The sequence below is a fragment of the Siphateles boraxobius genome, unplaced genomic scaffold (assembly GCF_051911475.1).
Source record: "Siphateles boraxobius isolate OS27281-9 unplaced genomic scaffold, OSU_SipBor_1 100, whole genome shotgun sequence".
Lineage (NCBI taxonomy): Eukaryota > Metazoa > Chordata > Actinopteri > Cypriniformes > Leuciscidae > Siphateles > Siphateles boraxobius.
Window position 1 is genome coordinate 1,394,622 of NW_027508701.1, and position 23,480 is coordinate 1,418,101.

Consider the following 23,480-nt stretch of genomic DNA (forward strand, 5'->3'; position numbering starts at 1 on the left):
TCTCAAATGATTCGACGGCTGACGAGGGCGAACTGCAGGCACCAATGGTTTCCTGCAGTTGCTGCTCTTCAGGACGAGCAGGAGATGGCTGAGGAGGTTTATAATCAGGTAGATCCTGAACCCTCTCAGCCACCCTGCCCCGTGTATGCAGACCTGGTGGATGTTGTGGAGCGCGCCGCCAACAGGCTGTAGCTGCCATGGCGACGCGCTAGAGGAGAGACCGCTCGCGGTAGGCTTGGCGATCGGTTTCTCCCCTGCCATACACACCAGCTCAGGTGAGCCTTCCATTCCTTCCTGATCTTCACACGGAGATCGAGAGGGCATGGAAGAGCCCATACTCTGCCAGTATTCACCGACATCAGCGGGTTAATTTCGCTGATGTTGAGGGGGTCGCAGAGCATGGGTATGTGTCGATGCCGCCCATTTGACGAGTCGTTTGCGAACTATCTCGTGTCTGGGCAGGCGTCGACACTGAGAGCTCCAACCCTGCCATCCAAACCGCTAAAGTCAACAGCACGTTTGAATGGCAGAGCATACACGACAGCGGTTCAGGCTGGTGCTTCCCTGCACACTATGGCGGTGCTGCAGGCATATCAGGCCGACCCGCTGCAGGATCCTGCATACCGCTGAGATCCGGTTCCACACCCAGGCAGGCGGGAGGGCCTGGCCCTTCACGGTCCGAGGACCGTAGACAGGGCCAGAGAGCCAGTGTCGCCTCTCGTGCGCCCCCTCCGTGGAGGAACAGGGCGCAGAAGAGGCGTGACTCCCGCAAGAGGAGGGATCTGAGGGAGGTTATCCAGCACAAGCGCACACAGTGTCGCTGATGGATAATCTCCCCGGAGGGCTTCATTAAAAAGAAATCCAGCCCTCTCCTCTCTTCTGACTCCCCAGACGTTCATTACATCAGGCCTGGGGCTGGGCCTATGATAAGAACGATGTTCCAATGGCCCGCCTAGGCTTGGCTAGTAGAAACGCCTCTTTCAGGCATGTAAAGTGGTGGACCCCAGGGTCATAAAGAACTATCTGGCGAGTCTTCACTCCGCACGCCGCAGGTGAGCTGACTGGTCTTTTAAGAGTAATTTTTTGTGAATTAAAATTCCGAGATGTATCTCTCTACAGACCTCGTTCCCTGTATAGAGCTATGGGGTCATGTCAAGGTAATAAGGTAAGAGAAGTTTCCTGGATCATTAGGGCCCTGAAGTTCCCCGTTAGGTGGCCAGAACGATAACTATGTTAGCCTTCGGGCTGTTAGCCACCTCAGGGTAGAGTAGTTGGTCTCTCTCTTAGAATTTTTTACTTAGAGTGTTGACTGACGCTAGAGCTTCAGATAGATCTTATGTCCGGCCCACGGGTCCGTTGACTTCTTCCTGAGTATTTCGCCCCTTGAGCTCTGTTTGGGTTTCATTAGGCTGAGCGATTCTGCAGCCCTTTGTATGGAATAATACAGACTATATTCTTTAGTAAGGCTGTGGCTCCTCCGAGCCCTCAGATTGATCTATGCTTGCAGGCTGGCCCTCACCAGGGCCGCCTCTGTAGCTGGCCTAGGCTGTGCCAGGGATATTAGAGGCGCTCTGCTAAAAGTTTTAGCATTTCTTCCTCTGACCCTTCACTGTGTGAATGTTGGTTTCTAGCATCCCTGTATAAACAGCCTCCTCCCGTGGGAGTCGTTAGGCCAAGGCCCGCCCCCTTCTCTGCATTCTGGGGTGACTAGAGTAATGCAGCGTGGTGCTGAGGATGGTTTGTAAGGACATGGTAGGCCTCAAACAGGCCTCCGTGGTATATATGTCTTTATTGAGCAGGGTTAGGCCGTCTTTCGCTTCACGAAGAAGACTGGGTTTCCTGCCCGACCCTGCCATGCAGAACTGGCCTATGGATTTAGGCCGCCAGTTTAGGCTTCACTCACCTCGCTGAGCTACTGCTCGAGCGCTAGGTTGTAGGTGGTTGGCTTTCATTCAAGCCCCACTCCCCTAGGTTGGGCACAGATACATTTCTGTCACCCCTAGAGCCGCTGGCAGGCCCGCACCCTGATAACCTCAGGGTGAGGTGTGAGTATTCCCCTGTGATACAGGGTAGGTCTGAGCACTTCACTCCCAGTTCTGTTTTATCCCACCTCGCACCACTATGGCTCGGGTCGAGTATGAAGTAAGCTTCACTTCTTCTAAAATAAGAGAATGGTCGAAGTACGCTCCCCTGAAGCCAGAGCATTGCCCTGAGCTGACGCCCATGCATAGATGGTAGGCCCCTGGGGCCTCCGTTGAGGCAGAGTGGCGTATTTTGTACTCCCCTTGTTTTAAGGGTGCTAGCTTTCTTGCGGAGTACACTGCCATGGGCAATGTGATTAGGCACCAGGATGCTGTAGGCGGCCATTAGGTAGTAGGCCTCAGCAGGCCTCCTTGATTGGACAGCCCCCCAGAGGGCACTGTAGGCCAGCTCACTTTACGTGGCTGGCCTTGGTGGTTCGGGCAGTTGACTCACTGATGGGTAGTAGGCCTTAAACAGGCCTCCTCGGAGGTGAGTCCCAACATTGTGGGACATACCTTATAGCGCTACTGGAAGCCCATTAGTGAATTATGCTGTGTAGTATGGTTTCCAACAGTGTACTTTATGGCAGAATATGACTTGCTATTAGCTAGTAGGCCCGACCAGGCCTCCCTGATAGGCGAGTCCCCAGCTGGCTGGCCTTAGCAGGCCACCTTATACTTTCACCCGGACTCAGGGCTCAAAGCTACCAGTGAGTTCCCACAGATAGTGGTGACCAGGTGGTAGGCCTCACCAGGCCTCCCTGAAGGTGAGCTCCCCACATACTGTGGTTGTAAGGTAGCAGGCCTCTCTTGGCCTCCCTAAAGGATCAGGTAGTAGGCGTCTCCGGGCCTCCCTGTAACGCTCCCTAGTGGTGCTGGGTTTATGAAGCTAGTGGTCTCTTGCTATCAGTTTCAGCTAGCCTTAATAGGCAGCTGCTGAAGGCGAGCTTGCGCCCTGGCTCGCTAAAGTGTTCATTCTCTGCTAAAGGTGCCCTCCCGGAACCTTTTCTGCCTACAGCCTGGTTTGCCTATCAGGCAGACCTTGTGCTCCCCTCAGGAGGGTCTCTTTGAGCATGCGGCTGCCTGAGTCTGGTCAGACGGTCGTAGGCCTCTCGTGAGGCCTCCCAGTTAGATCAGCCCTTAGGCCTTCACAGGCCTCCTCAGTGTTTTGAAACACAGACACTGGGTTGATCCGTGGATCGAGTAGAGAAACTCCCCTCGCTGGCAAGGGTCGGAAAGCACTATGCTGAGTCATACTCTCCGGGATATCCCGTCTCTGAGATCCGGGCCGAGTGGTTCACTGCCAGCTTCGCAGTCCCTGTGGTTGGATGCCTTACTGAAGGCATTTGTCCAGAGGCTCTGTCTTCAGACAGACAGGATTTGGCCAGACTAAGTGTCTATGTACTGGCGCCAGGTCAGGCCGTCCTGGTGGCATTTCGGGGCAGAGTACGTTCCCCTGAATAGTGACTGGCTGGGGTTCCCTTGGGTTCCCTGGCCACATTCCCTAGAAGGGACCCCTTCTAATTGGAAGCTGTGGTTCCAGGCCCGGAGCCGGCCCAGGTAGACCTTTCATTTAACCATGTTTATGAAGGTTTTTCTGTGAGGCTGTAGCTTGGGCTATGACCGTAGGGAATGCTGTCACTGACAGCCCAGTGTGACCTGAGGGTGAGTGGTTCTAGCGTTTCATTTGAAGTTGCTGGTTCTGACAGTTGTCACTGCCACTTGGCATGCACTCCCCTTAGCATGGCGGCGTTGGTATATCGTTCCCCATAGCGTCGTTGACGTATTGTTGAGTTCCCTTCGAAAGGGAACGTCTCAGGTTACGACTGTAACCTATGTTCCCTGAGAACAGGGAACGAGACAATACGTCTCCCTGCCATGCCGCGGGGCTTGCCTACCGTACAGTCCCTTCAGACGATAAGGTGATTTGTCATGTTTGCAAGGCGCCCCTTTATACTTCCAGGTCGCACGTTAATCATTCACGCTAATGATTCACGGGCTGTCGCCGGTCAATATGATTGACGTGATTTGATAGTGATTTCAGACACCTGTCACGCCTGAGGCGTTCCCCATAGCGTCGTTGACGTATTGTCTCGTTCCCTGTTCTCAGGGAACATAGGTTACAGTCGGAACCTGAGACGTTTCTGATAATTAGGGACTGTGAAGTGCGCCTTTGTATATAATAAATGGTACACAGTATAGCGAAAAGTGATGACAATGAAGATGATAGTAACCGTTTAAATGTGTAAATACTAGAGGACTTTGCTAGGACTATTGAACGTAAACTGAACACTTGCTGACAAACGTTTCTTCTGATCTTCGTTCGTGGTTTTATTCTGTGCTGTGGTGTAACGGTGAATGATGATGAACATCAGAAATATGGGTCCAGAGGAAAATGACCCGGAGCATGAAAATCTCACTTTTTTTTCTCGTTCAGAAACATTGTCACTTAATTTCATAAATTTAATTAACATTATATTCATGCACTTTGTTTTTGGAGAACTTGAATTCATTTTATTTTTTAATTTACCTCTTAATTAACCATTTTTAACCAATAATTTAATTATAAAAATAAGCACATGCTTAAAGTTATTTCATTTGAAAACATTAATTCAAAGACCAGTTAAAAAAATTATTATAGCTCATGCTTTAAATGTCTCTGCTGACCTCTTGTGGGGAAAAATGCTATTATCTTTGATTAGTTTGTTTGTGTGTGTGTGTGTGTGTGTGTGTGTGTGTGTGTGTGTGTGTGTGTGTGTGTGTGTGTGTGTGTGTGTGTGTGTGTGTGTGTGTGTGTGTGTGTGTGTGTGTGTGTGTGTGTGTGTGTGTGTGTGTTGATAAGCCTTATGCCTTCTTACACATTTGGCAGCATGTGCTTTGTAAATGTAAAAGTAAATCCAGAAATCTCTTGTCGTTCCTGTTCCAGGAAGGACTCATGTTGGTTCACAGCACAAATGATTTGAACGCAGAAACATCCAGCATGTGAGAAAATATTGGGTCATTGGTTGGGTTTTTCTTTTGCAGCAATGATCTGAACAACAAGATTATCTCCTCTAGGGAACAAAATATATGAGGTGCCCCTTGGGACATTATTCAGAATTACCATGCACATACACATATGAAACTAAATTCATTCACATACTATACTGAAATGCTCACACACACACAAGTGAAATGCTCTCACAAACACAACTGAAACGCTCTCATACATACAACTGAAATTATTACGCTCACACACACAACTGAAATGCTCTCACACACACAAGTGAAAAGCATTTATTCCAGTATGCTGTAAGCATTTCAGTTGAAACAGAAGGTGGTTAAAGTCACCACTCCAGTCCAGTTGGTGGCAGTAGTGCACCTCTAAGCTGGTTGGCAATAACAACAAAATCGAAGATAAAGAAGAAGTAAAAAAGCGAAGAAAAAAGCGCGGGCGCACAAAACAGTTCTTTCGCTAGTCGCCACGTCAATATCTGCTCACCAGTAAAGAAGCCTAACTGAAGTGAGCGAACTAAACAACATATTAACCTCAGCGGACCATCTGGGCAGCCTAATGAGCAGCGTCAAGTAAGCAGTTGCAGTTACAAAAGGGAGGCTTCCCTTTCACCAGAAAGAAACAGAAGAATCCACTCTAGGAAGTAGGCCTAAAGTTACATGTACTTTTGCTGACTTTGAATCAGCCTACTTCAACTACAATGTATGTTCATCTGATCCTCTTTGTTTTTCAACTCCAAACTAAATTTTTTGGGGGGAGAAGCAATGAAGAAGATGTTGTAAGTTTTTTTACTAGTGCTCTGCAGTGCGTTGAGTCAATAATACAAAGCGAAGAGTCTGACATTTTTGGTCAGGAGAGGCTTTATAGAGTGCTAGATGATCATACGCGGACTCTATCTACATTTCTTGCCGTGTCCAGATATGATCATAATAACAGGAATGTCAGTAACCTATTAGGATCATTGTATAGCTGTTTTCACAACTTGCTCCGTGAGCTTGAGGCCAGGCAGAGATCCATTGATGGGACCAACAATTTGACACCCCCCACAACCTTGACCGGCCATCCAGGTCGGCCCCGATACAGCATAGCTGCCGAACAGATTTCTCACTGTGTGTCCATTGGTATGACATGGCAGAGAATTGCATCATGCTTTGGAATAAGTCGAAGAACCCTATACAGACACAGACAGATTCTGGGAGTTGAACCATTAAGATATGCAGTATTGTCAAATCAAGACTTGGACAGTATTGTTACTACTATACTACAGAACACTCCAAATGCAGGTGAAGTATATGTACTTGGTAGTCTGAGATCGCGTGGCTTAAGGGTTCAACGTTGGCGGGTCAGACGGAGCCTGTATCAAGTGGATCCCATTGGACGGTGGTTTAGACGTCGTAATGCTATTCGCCGAAGGGTCTATAATGTTCAGGCCCCCAACCAATTATGGTACGTTGGCTTGTAAATGTTTTGTAATTACTGTAAGTTTCAATTAGTCTATATGTTATGTAATGTAGTGTACATCTCTCAACAGGCATTTTGACGGGAACCACAAGCTGGTTAGGTGGCGGATGGTCCTGCATGGGTGTGTTGATGGTTTTAGCCGGACTATTATATATTTAAGGTGCTTAACTAACAACAGAGCCTCAAGTGTCTTTTCATTATTTTTAGGAGGGGTACAGAACTTTGGTTTGCCTTTAAGGGTCAGATGTGATCACGGAATTGAAAATATACATGTTGCACGTTTTATGTTGGAAAGACGGGGATTAAACAGTCGTAGTGTTATTACTGGTGTTTCGGTACACAACCAAAGGATTGAGAGCCTATGGGCAGAAGTCAATAGAGTTGTATCTAGACACTTTATTAACATTTTTAACTTCATGGAGGAACAGGGTGTACTGGATTCATTGAATGAAGTACATTTATTTTGTTTGCATTATGTTTTTTTACCAAGAATTGAAAGGTCAATAACAGAATTTATCCACCAGTGGAACAACCATGGCCTCTCCACACAAGGGGGGCAGACACTAGAGGTCTGCGCGGGACACAATTTTCAGACCCGCTCCCGCCCGCTCCCGCAGTGTTCAGTCCCGCTCCCGCCCGCTCCCGCAAAGATTTGTCATTTTTAGTACCGCTCCCGCCCGCATCTGTGATATAATGTCCCGCTCCCGCCCGCACTTTCTGTCTGACGAAAGGTCTTGGGGAAAAAAATGCGTGCACACAAAATTCCTTACCAATACTTGGTAACATATTTATTGGTCCCATATTACGAACAGCATAATATTCACAACAGTACTTTATCTGAAGCACTAGAGGCGCTCTGTTCCTCGTCCATGCTGTCTATTTTGAACTTGAACTAGCTTTCGAATTCGAACTCGGAGCAGCGGGAAAGGAATTGTCTCTAAACAAGTGTGCGTGAGATTAGGCCCCGCCCTACCCGACAACATTCACAAGTTTAGGCTGCTTAAAACGTTTTTATTGCTGCCAATCAGAATCTCCCTCACAACTACAAATTATGTACGCTACTTTAATCATTTATATATTTTACTTTATACTCATATTTAATTTGCGGGAGTGCAGCGTATCATCCCTCCCGCCCGCACCCGCAAGTGCAGCTCATCATCCCGCCCGCTCCCGCAATGACCTTTAAAAATTTGTCCCGCGCCGCACTGTTTTGCGTTTGTCCCGCGGGAGTGCAGACCTCTAGCAGACACCTCTTCAGCTGTGGCATGCAGGTGTCATAAACAACATAGGAATTCACCCAGTTATAAGTGACATCTTTGACTTTGACAACTATTATGGCATTGACGAAGAAGGGCCATTACCTGAACTTCAGACCAATAATAATGTTATAATTCCAGACATTGATGTATGATGGGAACCATGGAATAGACGTGTTTCATTCTCTTTTGCAATTACTTCAGTGAATAACGTGGGAGTTGTGTTAAGGTTCTGAAACACTGGACATTACAAATAAATGAACAATTAACATTTATTCAAAACTAACAAAGCATTTGTTCTTTAAAAAGACAGACTGAGATGAGCAGACGCTGATGTAGCATGGATATGTTACACCAGATTACAAATCATTTTGTTTTAATTTGTTTTTATTATTTGTTTCGGGGCATTTTATTTTGAAAGACGTTTGCGTGCTCTTACCAAAGGTATTCATCACAGTATGCACGTCGGCTGACGTCATACGTACGAGGAAGGTTCAAACTCTTTCCTGCAATGTCACTTGAGGAGAGGTACGATTTCATGAGCTCCGTGCACTTGATGTAAAAATTTAGTTATAAGTGTTCATGTCAGGTTTAAACAATCAATTGTGAAAGAGTATTTCATTGAGGTGTTACATTTGACTATTAGTTCGAGTCATTAACTTGTTAAATTAAGTTTATTTGTGTGCTGTTAATGAGTGAATAGTGCATTTCGCGAAATGGCGGCGCGGTGTGTGCGTCACGAGTGTGATGTGTAGGGCCTGTTCACATATCGCGTCTTTTGCGCGCTCAAGTTCGTTATTTCAAATGTAGGCGCGCGGTATGCGCGCTCATAATGGAAGCGACGCGCTCGTTTTAAGCGCGTCTGCGCCGCATCGAGATAAAAACATCTAAACTTTTCAGAATGCCGCAAGTGCACCGTAGGTCACGTGACAAGAACAATGGAGAGCGCAGCTGATGGTTGCTTAGCAACGACATACGCCTCTGGAGCGCAACCGCCCTAGCGCTTTGCAAAAAGGAGAACGCGGCGCGCCTAGCGTTTTCTACGCGTTTTTAGGTGCAATATGTGAACAGGCCCTTACGGTGCGAGTCCACTGGCACGGTGCGAGCGGAGCGGAGCGAGCGTTTTCAATTCATTCCTATGGAAGTCGAGCTTCACGCTCGCGCATTGCATTTTGGGATTGACAGCGGACCGGAGAAAGCATTTAGAGCGACCGAGAGCGTCAAAAGGTTGAGCAGTTCTCAAGCGAAAAACGCAGTCGGCAGCCAATTGCTGTGAGGTTCGGGATGTGACGTCTGTTTTAAGAGTTTAAAAATATGCAAATTGTGCCGGAGTTTATGCTGGATTTAGTACGTAAATCATTTTGTTTACAAATTAGACTATTTGCAGTTGTTATATATATGTTAAATATTTTATTTTGGATGTGTTAATTAATTGTGATTATATTGGCTGGATTTGTAAAAGTTTATAAAATTGAAAGGATCTTTGCTTGGTGCATTTGGAAACAAAGCTTGTCTATTTCTAAATGTAATCGCGTGCATCGCTGATGATTATACTGTCCGTGTGTTGAAAAAAACGTAGATTAAACACACTCGCAACCGACACACCCCAAAGCGGGGAAGTTACAGCGTTGCCAGCAGCACTGAGCGTAGTTTTGCGGCTGTAGTGGACACGCACCGTGATGGTGTGTTCACACCGACCGCGAATAGAGCGTCAAATACGCGTCTAGTTAGACGCTTGAACATTCGCTCGAGTTCAAATTTTTCAACTTGCACGGAAGACATTCGCTGCAAACGCAACGCCCGGCGCGAATGATGCGTCTATTCGCGTCTTTGCATTGACTTTGTATGTAATCTACTCGCGCAAATAATTAAATTCGCGTTCGGTGTGAACTGTGAACACACCATTAGTGGCTAAAAGCGGCTAACGTCTCGATTAAATGAAATTTGATATACAGATGTGTATAGTTGGTACGCATATTAAATATATTCTAGTTTATTAATCTATATTGTACATTGCGTTCACTGTGTGTTCTGTAGTTAACTAACTGGTGTACTTAAACATGTATTTAGTGGTTAACAGGCAAAAGATCTGCTGCTAACAGTGCCTTTCTATGTGTTTTATCACACAGGTATGTTAATCGTATCTAAGACGCACTGTAATGCTGTTTTGAATTATTTGCATACTATGACACTTTTTTTTGTGAATTGGTTATCATAAGAATATTATTTATAATATTGCTATTATTACATATATGTGTGACAGTGTGTGTCTGCTCTTTCCTGCAATGTCACTTGAGGAGAGGCAAAATATCTGCTGTTAACAGTGCCTGTCTGTTTATGTGTTTTATCACACAGGGATTGTGATTAAATTCATCATTAGTACAACCAACTTTGTCTGGAAAATTCTTTTATTCAAAACATCCAAAATAACACAACGTAGAGGAACAACCGCTACACTGAGACCGAAAGAAAGACACATGAGGGACTGAGTGAAGAGAACATAGACAAGAGACCAATAAAGTGATACAGAATATATGTCAATGTTTCATCACTAAATTGTAATTTTCTAAACTCTTCTGTTATGAAACGGGAGATGTGTAAAAATAAAAATATATTTTAACCTTAGGCTGACTAAGTCTGTTGAACTGACTAAGTCTGTATAACTGTCCTTTTAAACCCAACAGAGAAACGCATTACAGAGCAGGATTATGTTCATGCCCTGCCAAACCCATATGTGTTTCCTAATGCAAAGTCAAACTTCTCCTTGAACAGCTGGTATGACACATGAAGTGGCAACCTGATGCAGTTAACACATGTGTTGGCCATAGGGAACATTGGGGTAGAAGAGAAGTCGTCTTCTCCTTTATGAATGAACTGAACCGAGGGAGTTGGAAAAAAGCCAATAGGTGGTACTATAGATGCTCCAGTTGAGAAGGCCAATATCTTCTGTAGTTTGGATGACCCTTCTTCTATAAAAAACAGAAAGAAAAAAAAAACATTTTAAGTGGTAGCTGGTTAACTTAACGTTAGGTGTGTGACAAAACACTTAGCTCACAAGATTACATTTTTCCACAATTTTTAAGAAAATGCTGAATTATATGACAATTTTGAGCATTAAACACTTAATTTTCTGCATTCTGATGAATTTTTCTGCACTGATTTCTGGTGGAAATGTTTTTATTTATGTAAATGAAAAAAAAAATCAACAAACCAGTTAGAACTGGTTTACTGAGGTGAGTGGAAAATTACAGAAGAATGGAGTAATAAGCCCTATTCGCATGGGATTAGTATTATCTGGGGACCTCGTGTGATTTAAAAATTACCCCGCCACATCTGAATTTCGTGTGGCGCATTCGCACGGGATAACCGAAGCCTGTGATTTTACTCGAATTTACTGACTTATCTCCCGGATATGACGTCAATAGGCTTGGAAATTTCTTTTCGTTATAGGTCTAGCTGTATGAAATATTATGACATAAACAGAGTAAAGTTCCTTACCGCATGCTGCTATACATCTCATTCATCTCCATCTAATCATTCATTTTGTTTTTGCTCTTCTGATGATTTTCAGCTTTCACTTTCTGCAAATTGTGCAGTTGCGATATGACACAGCACCCAAAATACTATCAAAACACTCCAAACCAGCCTCCATTCTTCGCGAAAGATGGATAAAAAGGCGCACATGAAACAAAAACCTTGAAAAAATGATATACGATCCGGCCAAATCACAGAGATGCCGATTCGCGCGGGACTAATATTATCACAGGACCGACCTCTGTGTACGGCGAAATATAGTAGGTAATTTGCGGGGGAATTTTTACTTTACAAATTACAGACATGGCCGATTCGCACGGGATTAAGATCACAGACAAACTCCGCAATTATTACAAACTACTATATGTCACCAGATAATACTAATCCCGTGCGAATAGGGCTTAAGAAGACTGGCTGTTTGCTGTGTGAGTTAGCTCTGTGTTCCTATCGTGAGGTAGCTGGTATTTTTGTGAACAAGCCTCTTTTAAAAGAATAAAACTATCTTTTAAAATACAATTCGAATCTTGATGTCTCTTATGCCGGTGATGCATTTTGTTTAATTATTGTTTTTGCTACAACACCATCTATCGAGTATCCAACGTTAACCCATAAACTGTATAAAAGAAGTGGACGTAAACATCCGACGTCACCCATTGGTTTGTTGACTGCCGTTTTGAAGCCTGGAGTTTGGCTGATAGGGCATCACTTTACTTTACCTTCTGCATCCTGGAGATAGTCTCTCCAGAAGGTAACAACCATCTCCTCAGCAGCTCGCTTGTTGCTCCCTTCTGGAGACAGACGAATGCTGAAAAGATCGTCCACCTGATCAGCAGTCAGTGTGCTTGCCTCGTAGCAGAACAGGGGGCGAAAGCTGTCTGGATGCCTTTTGATTTTCTCCAGAACCCCAAGAGTTTTCAATCCTTCACAAAATCTGTACAAAGAACATGGAACATCATTCATTTAATTAAATTCACTTTTTCATGTCTCTGCATTGCGATCATTTCACTCACATATGCCCCTAAAAACAGTACGAGTGGAGATGTGACGAGACACTTGGCTGACGACACAAGAGAAGTAACTTCTTTATATGTGATTGTGGCACCTTTTCACCTCAGTGATAAAATTTATAATAAATTATAGTTTCATGTTAAAAACTTAATTATATATTTTTTAATACGCTGATGAGCGTTAAGTTATTACTCTGCTGATGTTGTAATATACCCTTTAGATCGTCCGCAGATGCAGAATCCTGTTTGGAATTGAATGTTAGTTTGAGACAGGTGGAAATCAAAACTAACTGGGTTGAACATTTCCCTCATTTTCAAGTCCCAGTGTTAACAGGTAGGGCGTCGTTGGCAGTTGGAAGCTGTAGCTTCAAGATATGGGGAAAAGAAGGAATATAAGCTACATAAGTGCTTTTTGTTAAAACATTCAACTTTTCATAAAGCCGATGGGGTTGTCAGTGTCACTTTTTATCAACCGACCATTCACAGCCTGTATTGGGCAGGACATCAAAAAAGTCTGATGTACGACAGCAATCTACCGTTAACTAATCACAATCTAGTGCATTATTCTTACATAAGGATTTAATGAAAGAAAACAACCCATAAACATGAAACTGCTGTAATTGGAATTAATATTAAACTAGTGGTAAGCTATATAGTATGCAAATATATGAAATTATAATCAATGACTACGTTTACAAGCTGTCAATATTCGGGTTATGGTCAGGTTAAGGTCACTATTCGGGTTTCTGAAACATTCGGAATAACCCGTTTACATGCGTGAGCAGAGAGAGTTACTCCTGTCCTGTATATATATGGAATTTGCAATCAATTGCCAATATCCCGATGTAAACGGCGACGCACGGTTAGCGTCTGGACGTACAGACAACCTTAAGACGCAATATGCGTCATTTCCGATTCTTCTTCCTGTATCCAAAGACAACAACAACAGCAGCAGAACGCGGATAATGAATAGTTTTGGTTTTCACCAAAACTAATAAAGAAATTGGTTTCCTCCTCGCTCCAAAAGTATGGTGCTGTGCTGCGTCTCGCCATGTTTACCTCTACTTCTTGTTTACTTACGGTATACTGCACGCGGGTTTATGTATGTTCATCTACTCAAAAGACCAAAATTCCTTGTGAATAGAACATGCGCAGAACACAAATCAATGTTCCTTTTGATGGGGATATGCCGATACGCGTTTACATGACCGACCAAATATTCGGGTTAGAAAAGGGGTACCCCATGGGTCATATTCGGGTTTTTGCCGGTGTTTACATGGCCGTGCGCGACCGGGTTATTGGCTCCATGTAAACGTAGTAAATGTAGCAACATAGCTACTCTTAGTCACCTCCTCCTGAGAGCATCACCTTCCCCTTGTTCTGTTTTACATCTGCTGTACTAAAGTTATTGTTATGAATATTTTTAAGTAATCTTATGTAAAGCGTGGCTTGGGCTGTGTGGGTACTGCTGCTGTATGTGTGGGAGCACTTCGACTCGGCGCAGTAATATCATCTCTCCCCTCTCCGGAGTGATGACATTACTGCGCCGAGTCCATAGATATATACGCGCCGAGTCGAAGTGCTCACAAGCACTTGCTGTGGTTTTCCGCCATACATTATAGTTATCCACTTTACACACTTAGAAAAGCGCAATGTTTTATTTTGTGTCACCATCCTTGGTCGAGTTACACTACTCGTGTAACTCTATTTAAATAGGGAAAACTTGGAGGTGTTTGCTCGCTTCTCTGCTTGGCCCGTATTGAATGAACTGTGCTATCAAAGTGTCTCGCGCGCCAGAGCGATTGAGTGCACGCACTGAGACGAGAGAGGTATGCATCAACTCGTCTTAGTTAAGGGAATAACATAGTTTAATATAAAAAACCGGTGGAGTATCACTTTAATAGAAGAGCAGTTTTTACCCACATTGCTACAATGTGATTAAAAAAGAAAAGAAAAATACACTTTGCTGACTACACTTGGCTGTTGAATAGTGGCAGAATTCAAACAACATATGGATTTGGGCATTCAGCAATGGGCATACTCGGCTGGATTGAAACTCCCTCTCACAATGGGAAACAGCAAGAGAACATTGTAATGTTACCTCAGTCTAATGTAAGTGTGTCTACTAGTGTTGACACGATACCAAAATTATTGTTTCGATACAGATACCAAGTCAAGAATTGCGATTTTGATACTTTTCCTGAAAAGGGAGAAACACTCTCATATCATTGCTGTGCATTATTTTAAAGCTGGTGTCATGATCCTGGTTCCCTTCTCGTGTTTTATTGGTCTCTGTCTCCCTCTTCTGGTCATTCTCTGTATCTGTTCCCTTTTGTTCGCTCTCACTCTTCATTCACTTATCTTCCCCAGGTGTTTCTCATCTTCTCATTATCGCACCTGTTCTCTATCATTTCATTAGCTTCTCTCTATTTCTAGTCTCTTGTGTTCCACTCTAGTTTGTCGGATTATTGTTGACCGTCACGTTTGTTACCGCTATTGATCTCCTGTTATTTGTTATGTCCTGTCTAGTCCAGTTGTCAGTTATCCACCTGCTACTTTACCAGATCAGCGGTTACCTGTGTTGAGTCCAGAAGAGGTGTGAGGGATCTGCGCTTCTCCAGTCCACGAGACCTGCTGCGAGCGCTTCTCTGTTTCTTCACGAACTTTTTGAGACATTTCTGTTGATCGGCCGTTTTGGCTCTGCCTTGTTTTTTCATTAAAGACTGTTAACCTGCTTTTCGTCTCCTGAAGTTTCCTCACGCAGCAGTCTTCGTGACAGCTGGGACAACATTCTGATCATATAATACATAAATGAACATATGAACAGCAGATATTAAACATTTGAACAAAATATGAAATATAAAAATATAAAAAATAAATTAGAGCAATGACATTCAAGGTAAAAAAAAAAAAGTATAAATTTAGCAGCATTATCTCAGCTTGCAAATTATTAATGTCATCTATGAAAGTTGCGTTTTCAGAGATGTTGAATTAACCATGATGAGGATAATTTCCGCAGAACTGCCAACTCTCACGCATTGGCCGTGAGACACACGCGTTTGATTGGTTTCACACGCCACACCCCCGATTTCTCAAGCTGAAGTGTCAACCTGGTCGGTCAAATGCCTGAAAGATCAGTTTATCTATAGATCTACAGGTTGAGCTACTCGTAATCGGCTAGATATACCGCAAATTAGTTAAAATCTCCCGGAATCTAGAGCAAACGTGCATGCGAGACCGAGACTGCTCCAAACCGTGTAGCGCGCACGGCAGAGAGGGAGAGTGATCGAGAGACCTTGCGTGTGCAGAGATTCTGATCTAGAAACAGGACCCCCCGTTGGAGAATGTCATCCTTCTGTAAAGGTTTTTAAAACACAGACGTTCATAGGAGGCACTGGAAGCGTGCATGCGTTGCACACACCAACATGAAATACGTCTCTTACAAATCTGGAATGCGGTCATTCTTAGAAGTATCGATACTAATAAATTTAGGTATCGTGACGTTTTTAATTTCTGAGAATCGTGATACTTTTGAAGTATCGGTGCATCGTGCAACACTAGTGTCTACTTGTCTAATGTCTAACTACATACCTTTCTGACTTTATCCAAAATTTCGGTGTCAGCTATTTCTTCTAGTCCTGGATTTGCTGAGCCATCAACTAGAAGAGAAAATACTGTTGGGGAGAGGAAGTTAGGTGGTGGACCTCCATGTACTAAGCTTACAGCAATGGCTCTGCCAGCTGTATAGTACCAGTCCTCTCTTAGAGCTACAAAACAATGGAATGAAAATAAATGGAATATTGATTAATGCATAAAGACTCATTATTAAATAAAAACATTTTCATTGGGCTATTAAATAACTTTTTCCCCCAAGTGCTAACAGTTGTATGTAAAAACTACCCAAAATATAAATGACTTTAATAAATGACAAATTTTAGTTATTACCAGTACTGTCAAGAGCTAAGGTTTTGCTGCTTTCTTTTCCCTCAAACATGGACGACCTGGCAATGGTCTCCATCAGCAGCCTCAGGAATTCCCTCCTTGGGCCTCCTAAATCAACCCCTTCTTCATTTCTCCCCATGTCATCAGAGAATTTTACACACATCATCAAGTTAGGGTCATATGATACCCTTTTGAAGCCCCGCATGGCACCCTCCCAGACAGCAGAGAGATTTATATTAAATTTGCATTGCTGTTTTGTGCTAACTTTGCTTGACAGTTCCAGCAGTATCTCTTGAGCCGGGATCTTTTCCGCACTATAAAAATAACAGAAAAAATGTATTAACTGAAAAATACTCAGTTACCCATACTTTGTGGAGTTGATAAATCCAAAATGTGCATGTCATAATAATCACATGATAATCATCACATAATCCTTCTCATTCACATTCTGTGTGTCCTACTTACATCTGACTCTCCATACTCGCCATTATCGCTTGCTGTAATTCCTCGTCATCTGAGATGTCATCTGGAAGAGTAGCCATGAGTGTCAAATATGAAGAGTAGTCTTCATCATGACTGCTTGTGGCAGGGTTGTCATCAGTTCTTGCAAGACGGCCTCCGTCAAGTCCGCTCATGCCAGGGTTACCGCCACTTCTAGCAGCACTGTCGGCAGTGTGGTTGGTGGCATTCGATCTGTCTTCAACTGCGTCACAGTTGGGGCCAGGGTTGCCATCTTCATCATGACTGCTGCTTGTAGAGGCCCTGGTGGTGCCATGGCTGCTCATGCTTGTTTGGATTTGTTGACCAGACACTTCAAAACAATCCTCATCACTGTCCTTAGCAGATGAATGCACGCTCAACATTGATCTGGTAGGGATGGGGGAAAGTTCGTTTTCATCTTCCGAGTCAATCTTCAAAAGAGAGAGAAAAACAGATATATATTAAAGCAAAGATTACTACTGGGCATGCTATGGATACATGGTGTCGTAAAAGGCGCGGGCCACACATTTGTTTGTTTCTTTCTTCCTCTTCTACATTTTTCCTGCTAAAGTTGTTACCTCCTGATGGAGCTTACTATAGTTATGCTACACTCACATATTGGGTGACGAGACCATGGATAGGGCTTTATGAAATTTGTTTTAAATGTTCCAGATTAAATTTTTCCCCAAATTCTGTGTTTGGTCTGCCAAATGCGGGTAAAAATTTACTTTGGAGGCTAACGCTGTCAAATCACTAGCCAATTTGGCGTATTTCTACGTTTACTCACTTTGCTGGGGAAGTTCGTGTAGCCAAATCTGCGCAGATTTAGCGCAAATACGCATCTCGTGAGTCCTCATGATATATTAAATACAGCGTATTGCACAGAATCTGTGCATATCTGGCTTGCTTGAACACACACGTCACTAAGCAATTCGCGCTTATTCACTTGCATTGAAGTAATAGCGAATATCAAAAAGCATTTGGTTAACAAAAAATACATTGTTATTTTCCAACATCCTACATGTTCTGTGTACTGTATTGATCTGTCCACCTAAAACACATTTTTTGTAAAAAAAAAGAAAAGAAAAAAATAGATGTTAAAATCGATTCCCTATTTTCGGTTTCGAAACTTGTGTTGGTTAGTCCGATCGATTGTGCAATCGATTTTCGAAAATAAAGTGACAGCCCTAGTCTGGAGCCCAGACATATCAGTGGATGTGCGGAGAATATTTCAGCTCTCTAGGACATAAGGGTGATTTACTTAGATTTTTTTTAAGTTAGGAATGAGAAATGTATAGAAATTTACATTTGTTGTAATAAGCCACACCCACTTTCAGCAATCATTATCAAATTTTATTCATGAACTGGTTGCACGTCTGAGAGTTTGTTGAATTGATGAACTCTTGGTAGCCAACCTCACTGTAACACCGACAGAGACAGAGAGCAGCACTGGTATACACCAGAACAACTTTCAAAAGAATTAAACTTTGAAGGCAATGAGCGAGAAGCAAATTGACTTTGTTTGTGAAAACATTGATTTCTCTCAAACCTTTACTGTATATTGCTACAAGCAATACACTATACATATATATTTTTTTAAATAGACCAAAAATAAAGGAAAAACTTACTAGAAGGGTCCTTGATGGTCTCACATACAGGGCTTTGGTTTTATAAACCTTATGGATTAGCATCCCATTCAGATCTTGACCCTCTTGGAGTGTAGGGGACACCAGCTTATTGCCACATGCCATTAGGAACTGGAGGCTACAAAGAAGGGAGATAGTACAACAACAAAAAATGCTTATAGGATATGTAGCTAAACACTATGTTGTACGCTGGTGTGTGTGTGGATGTCCGTCCCCTTGGTTGCTCCTGAGGTGTGACTGAATCACGTACTTAAAAAAAAGAGGCTAAAATCATATATGTTTTGAATAATCATGATTGCACTTGCAATACTGTGTTTTTAAAGTGCTTTATCAATAAATATTGCAGGGCTCGAATTTCGGCGCGGGATTGCGGGTATTGCGCATAATTCTAGTCATTCCCGCAGGTCTCCCATTTATAAAGCGGGAAATTCCCGCAATCGTAATCCACACAGATAATAAAACCAAATCATTCTTTTAACAACTATCTTCCAGACGCAATTTCACAAACAGCGTGAGTGGTCAGCGGTGCCGCGTCTCTTCTCTCAAAATGTGGAAGGCATCAAGCGCTGCGGCGATAATACACACTCGCGTTTTGGAGTCGTGACCATAGACTGTAAGGTCGGGACATGACGGAATATTCACTTGCACAATCGGGCCAGCAGTGCATCGTGACTGAAGTCTTTTTAAGTCTTACCAGTTTAAACATTCAAGCGATTTTAAACTAATCAGTGCTCGCGCGCTCTCTGAGAGATTATTTTCTATGCGCACAATCATAGAAAATACGCCTCGAAAACAGCTGGCCAGTAACTATTTTTCGCGGATTATATTGCTTTAACACGCAAAATTGTCAATTTCGGTCTTTGTGAGTAGGCTATACTCTAAACATAGTCGGTTTTGTCTTTAATAGGCCTAAGCATAAAACGCATGCCAGTATAATGAACACAGGATCCGTGCACTAGCTCTTAAAGTGACGGCAGCCATATGTGTCTGTCATTAATTTTGTTGTCAAAACAACAAAAGATAGCTTTAAGTTTAAGGAATCAGGATTAGTAGCCTATGTATTTAATTTATTCAGGACTAAAATACTACCCAGTGTTATTTTCCATTTGATTACTTTATTCAGTTTCTGTATATGAATACTAGTGTTAGACCCATTGAAAAACTTTTCTCTTTAATTGTCTTTATTTGTCTCTTTATTCTATTGTATTTATTTGTGTTACTTTTTTCAATTTAATTGAATAATTTAAATCAAGCTTCCTTGTGACATGTAAATTCTTAACAACAATATTACCCCATTGTAAAAATGCAATGAGCGCAAACATTTAGGCAAGGTAAATGTAATAATTTTGTTTGGAAAAAATGTAACAAGTAATTAGCCAGTGAATGTTAAGTCATGCTTCCAACAGATAATACAATGAAGTGCCTAACGTTGTAGATCTAACCAGTGCAGCGGGTCTTCCATTTCATTAGCGCTCGCCATACTGTGACTGACCCGTTTGTCTGCTTGTTGTGCTAACCTCAGCAACACTGCACTCAGCCTCATCTCCAAACATGTCCGTATCTCTGGCTTTCTGAACTTCACACACTTGCCCATTCTGAGTCGACCAGCAAACATTAGCTTGTTAATAGCCTGTCAGAGACGTTTTGTTTTCTTTCCCCAACAACTGACTGATCCGTGCCAGAGCTTAGATACCAGAAACACAATAAGATGACATTTAATAATAATATTTTACGCTCCTTATGTTTTAGCCGAATCTGTGCTGGTTTGTATTGGCCGCCTAGCTAGCTACATCTGTCAAAGTAACGTTAATGGGTCATTCTACAGAAACGTCCACTTAAACGTCTTAAAATTGATTTCTTTTTCTAACATTTAAACTTAGACCACATTATTAGATTACCCTTTGACTTTACGAATACACATAAATGACAGCTTAATGATTTTTTATATTTTTTGTGCATTTATTTAAAGACCGCATGTAGCCTACCATCTTAAGGTCATACCAGTGACTTCAACTAAAAGCTTCATATGAAATCATGAGATAAATGAGAACATTTCTGATAAGTAAATGAGTGGATTTACTATGGGCCTTTCCTTATATATATTCAGGAAACTGGAAGAAGGAAGTCAAGTGATGTCATCAGTGTGACTTATTTCAAAATAAGAGATTTTTGTTTAAAGGTAACACCAGTGACAACTCCAGGGGACCACTACTTTTACTATAAATTTTATAATATTTATTCTGCATTTTGTTTTTTACCTCAGTCGTTTACCTCATATATTTGATAGTTGTTGATACATTATCGTATTGTAATGGTGGAAAACTTGTTATTGACTTCAAAATATAGGATTTCCCTCTTTACATGACTGTGGGGCCGAGCACTTTTGTGGTGCTTGGAATTTTAATTAATTAATAAAAATCAAATATTGCTACACTTAGGGCTCAATAAGGTGTAATTGTTCAAATAACATATTGTCTTAATTTAAAATGTGAAGACATTGTAATCACCTGAAATTCATGTTTATCTCTGCGCTATATAAATGAAGATGACTTGACTTGACTTGAAATGTTTTTCAAGTGTAATATTTCTGTAAAGGCTAACGCTATATGGACATTTCCGTAGAATGACTAAAATGGGTGTTTGGAGGATACATCACGTTATCTAAGTTAGCTAACTTAGGTGCTGTGATTAGTGGTCTTCCTAGTTTTAAAAATGACAAGCTGAAGCAAGCTGGTGTCTAGCTAACTTACCTTGTTCTTCTTTTGCCTGACGCCCATGTGCTGAAACATTGCTGTGCTTGATAACATGGTGGAGCAGGTTCTCTCCTAACTGGACCTGCAGTTGGCAATGCCACGCTGCTACGCTGGCGGGAAGGGAAGAGCGACGCTAGGTGACTGTCCATCGACGTGTCCACACTTGGAGTTGCAACGGTCGGCTGCTGCCCGATTGTTGTGGCATTTGACAGTGTTCTGATTGTATCCGCTGAGGCCAATATGGTATTCAGCAAGCCCGCAGCCTCGGCTAATGTTCTTTGTTGTTGTTGAGAAGACATTGGTGTAGAGCGATTGGCGGGCGAACTAACGGTTTTCTGCGGTCGCTTGTATTGTGAAAGGCGCGCTTTTCTACTATACTTTCTTTCAACAGCTTTTAGTTATTCGTCTTGAGGTGCACTACTGCCACCAACTGGACTGGAGTGGGGACTTTAACCACCTTCCGTTTCAACTGAAATGCTTTCATACAACATACTGAAACAAATGCGTTTCACTTGTGTGTGTGAGAGCATTTCACTTGTGTGTGTGTGTGTGTGTGTGTGTGTGTGTGTGTGTGTGTGTGTGTGTGTGTGTGTGTGTGTGTGTGTGTGAGCGTTTCACTTGTGTGTGTGTGAGCATTTCAGTTGTGTGTATGAGAGCGTTTCAGTTGTGTGTATGAGAGCGTTTCATTTGTGTGTGTGAGAGCATTTCACTTGTGTGTGTGTGAGCATTTCAGTTGTGTGTGTGAGAGAGCATTTCAATTGTGTGTGTGTGAGCATTTCAGTTGTGTGTGTGAGCGTAATAATTTCAGTTGTATGTATGAGAGCGTTTCAGTTGTGTGTGTGTGAGAGCATTTCACTTGTGTGTGTGAGAGCGTTTCAGTTGTGTGTGTGAGCGTAATAATTTCAGTTGTATGTATGAGAGCGTTTCAGTTGTGTGTGTGTGAGAGCATTTCACTTGTGTGTGTGAGAGCGTTTCAGTTGTGTGTGTGAGCGTAATAATTTCAGTTGTATGTATGAGAGCGTTTCAGTTGTGTGTATGAGAGAGCATTTCAATTGTGTGTGTGAGCATTTCAGTTGTGTGTGTGAGCGTAATAATTTCAGTTGTATGTATGAGAGCGTTTCAGTTGTGTGTATGAGAGAGCATTTCAATTGTGTGTGTGTGAGCATTTCAGTTGTGTGTGTGTGAGCATTTCAGTTGTGTGTGTGAGCGTAATAATTTCAGTTGTGTGTGTGAGAGCGTTTCAGTTGTGTGTATGAGAGAGCATTTCAATTGTGTGTGTGTGAGCATTTCAGTTGTGTGTGTGAGCGTAATAATTTCAGTTGTATGTATGAGAGCGTTTCAGTTGTGTGTGTGAGAGCATTTCACTTGTGTGTGTGAGAGCATTTCAGTTGTGTGTGTGAGAGCATTTCACTTGTGTGTGTGTGAGCATTTCAGTTGTGTGTGTGAGTGTAATAATTTCAGTTGTATGTGTGAGAGCATTTCAGTTGTGTGTGTGAGAGCATTTCACTTGTGTGTGTGAGAGCATTTCAGTTGTGTGTGTGAGAGCATTTCACTTGTGTGTGTGAGAGCATTTCAGTTGTGTGTGTGAGAGCATTTCACTTGTGTGTGTGAGAGCATTTCAGTTGTGTGTGTGAGCGTAATAATTTCAGTTGTATGTATGAGAGCGTTTCAGTTGTGTGTGTGAGAGCGTTTCAGTTGTGTGTGTGAGAGCATTTCACTTGTGTGTGTGAGAGCATTTCAGTTGTGTGTGTGAGAGCATTTCACTTGTGTGTGTGAGAGCATTTCAGTTGTGTGTGTGAGAGCATTTCACTTGTGTGTGTGTGAGCATTTCAGTTGTGTGTGAGAGCATTTCAGTTGTGTGTGTGAGAGCATTTCACTTGTGTGTGTGTGAGCATTTCAGTTGTGTGTGTGAGCGTAATAATTTCAGTTGTATGTATGAGAGCGTTTCAGTTGTGTGTGTGAGAGCATTTCACTTGTGTGTGTGAGAGCATTTCAGTTGTGTGTGTGAGAGCATTTCACTTGTGTGTGTGAGAGCATTTCAGTTGTGTGTGTGAGAGCATTTCACTTGTGTGTGTGAGAGCATTTCAGTTGTATGTGTGAGAGCATTTCACTTGTGTGTGTGAGAGCATTTCAGTTGTGTGTGTGAGAGCATTTCACTTGTGTGTGTGAGAGCATTTCAGTTGTGTGTGTGAGAGCATTTCAGTTGTGTGTGTGAGAGCATTTCACTTGTGTGTGTGAGCGTAATAATTTCAGTTGTATGTATGAGAGCGTTTCAGTTGTGTGTGTGTGAGCATTTCAGTTGTGTGTGTGAGAGCGTTTCAGTTGTGTGTGTGAGAGAGCATTTCAATTGTGTGTGTGTGAGCATTTCAGTTGTGTGTGTGAGCG

General features: G+C 42.7%; 1 pseudogene; it reads right to left on the reverse strand.

The window, feature by feature from the left end:
* Positions 1-10,445: 10,445 nt before the first annotated feature.
* On the reverse strand, positions 10,446-21,394 carry LOC143747248 (uncharacterized; annotated as a pseudogene).
* Between the last annotated feature and the right edge of the window lie 2,086 nt (positions 21,395-23,480).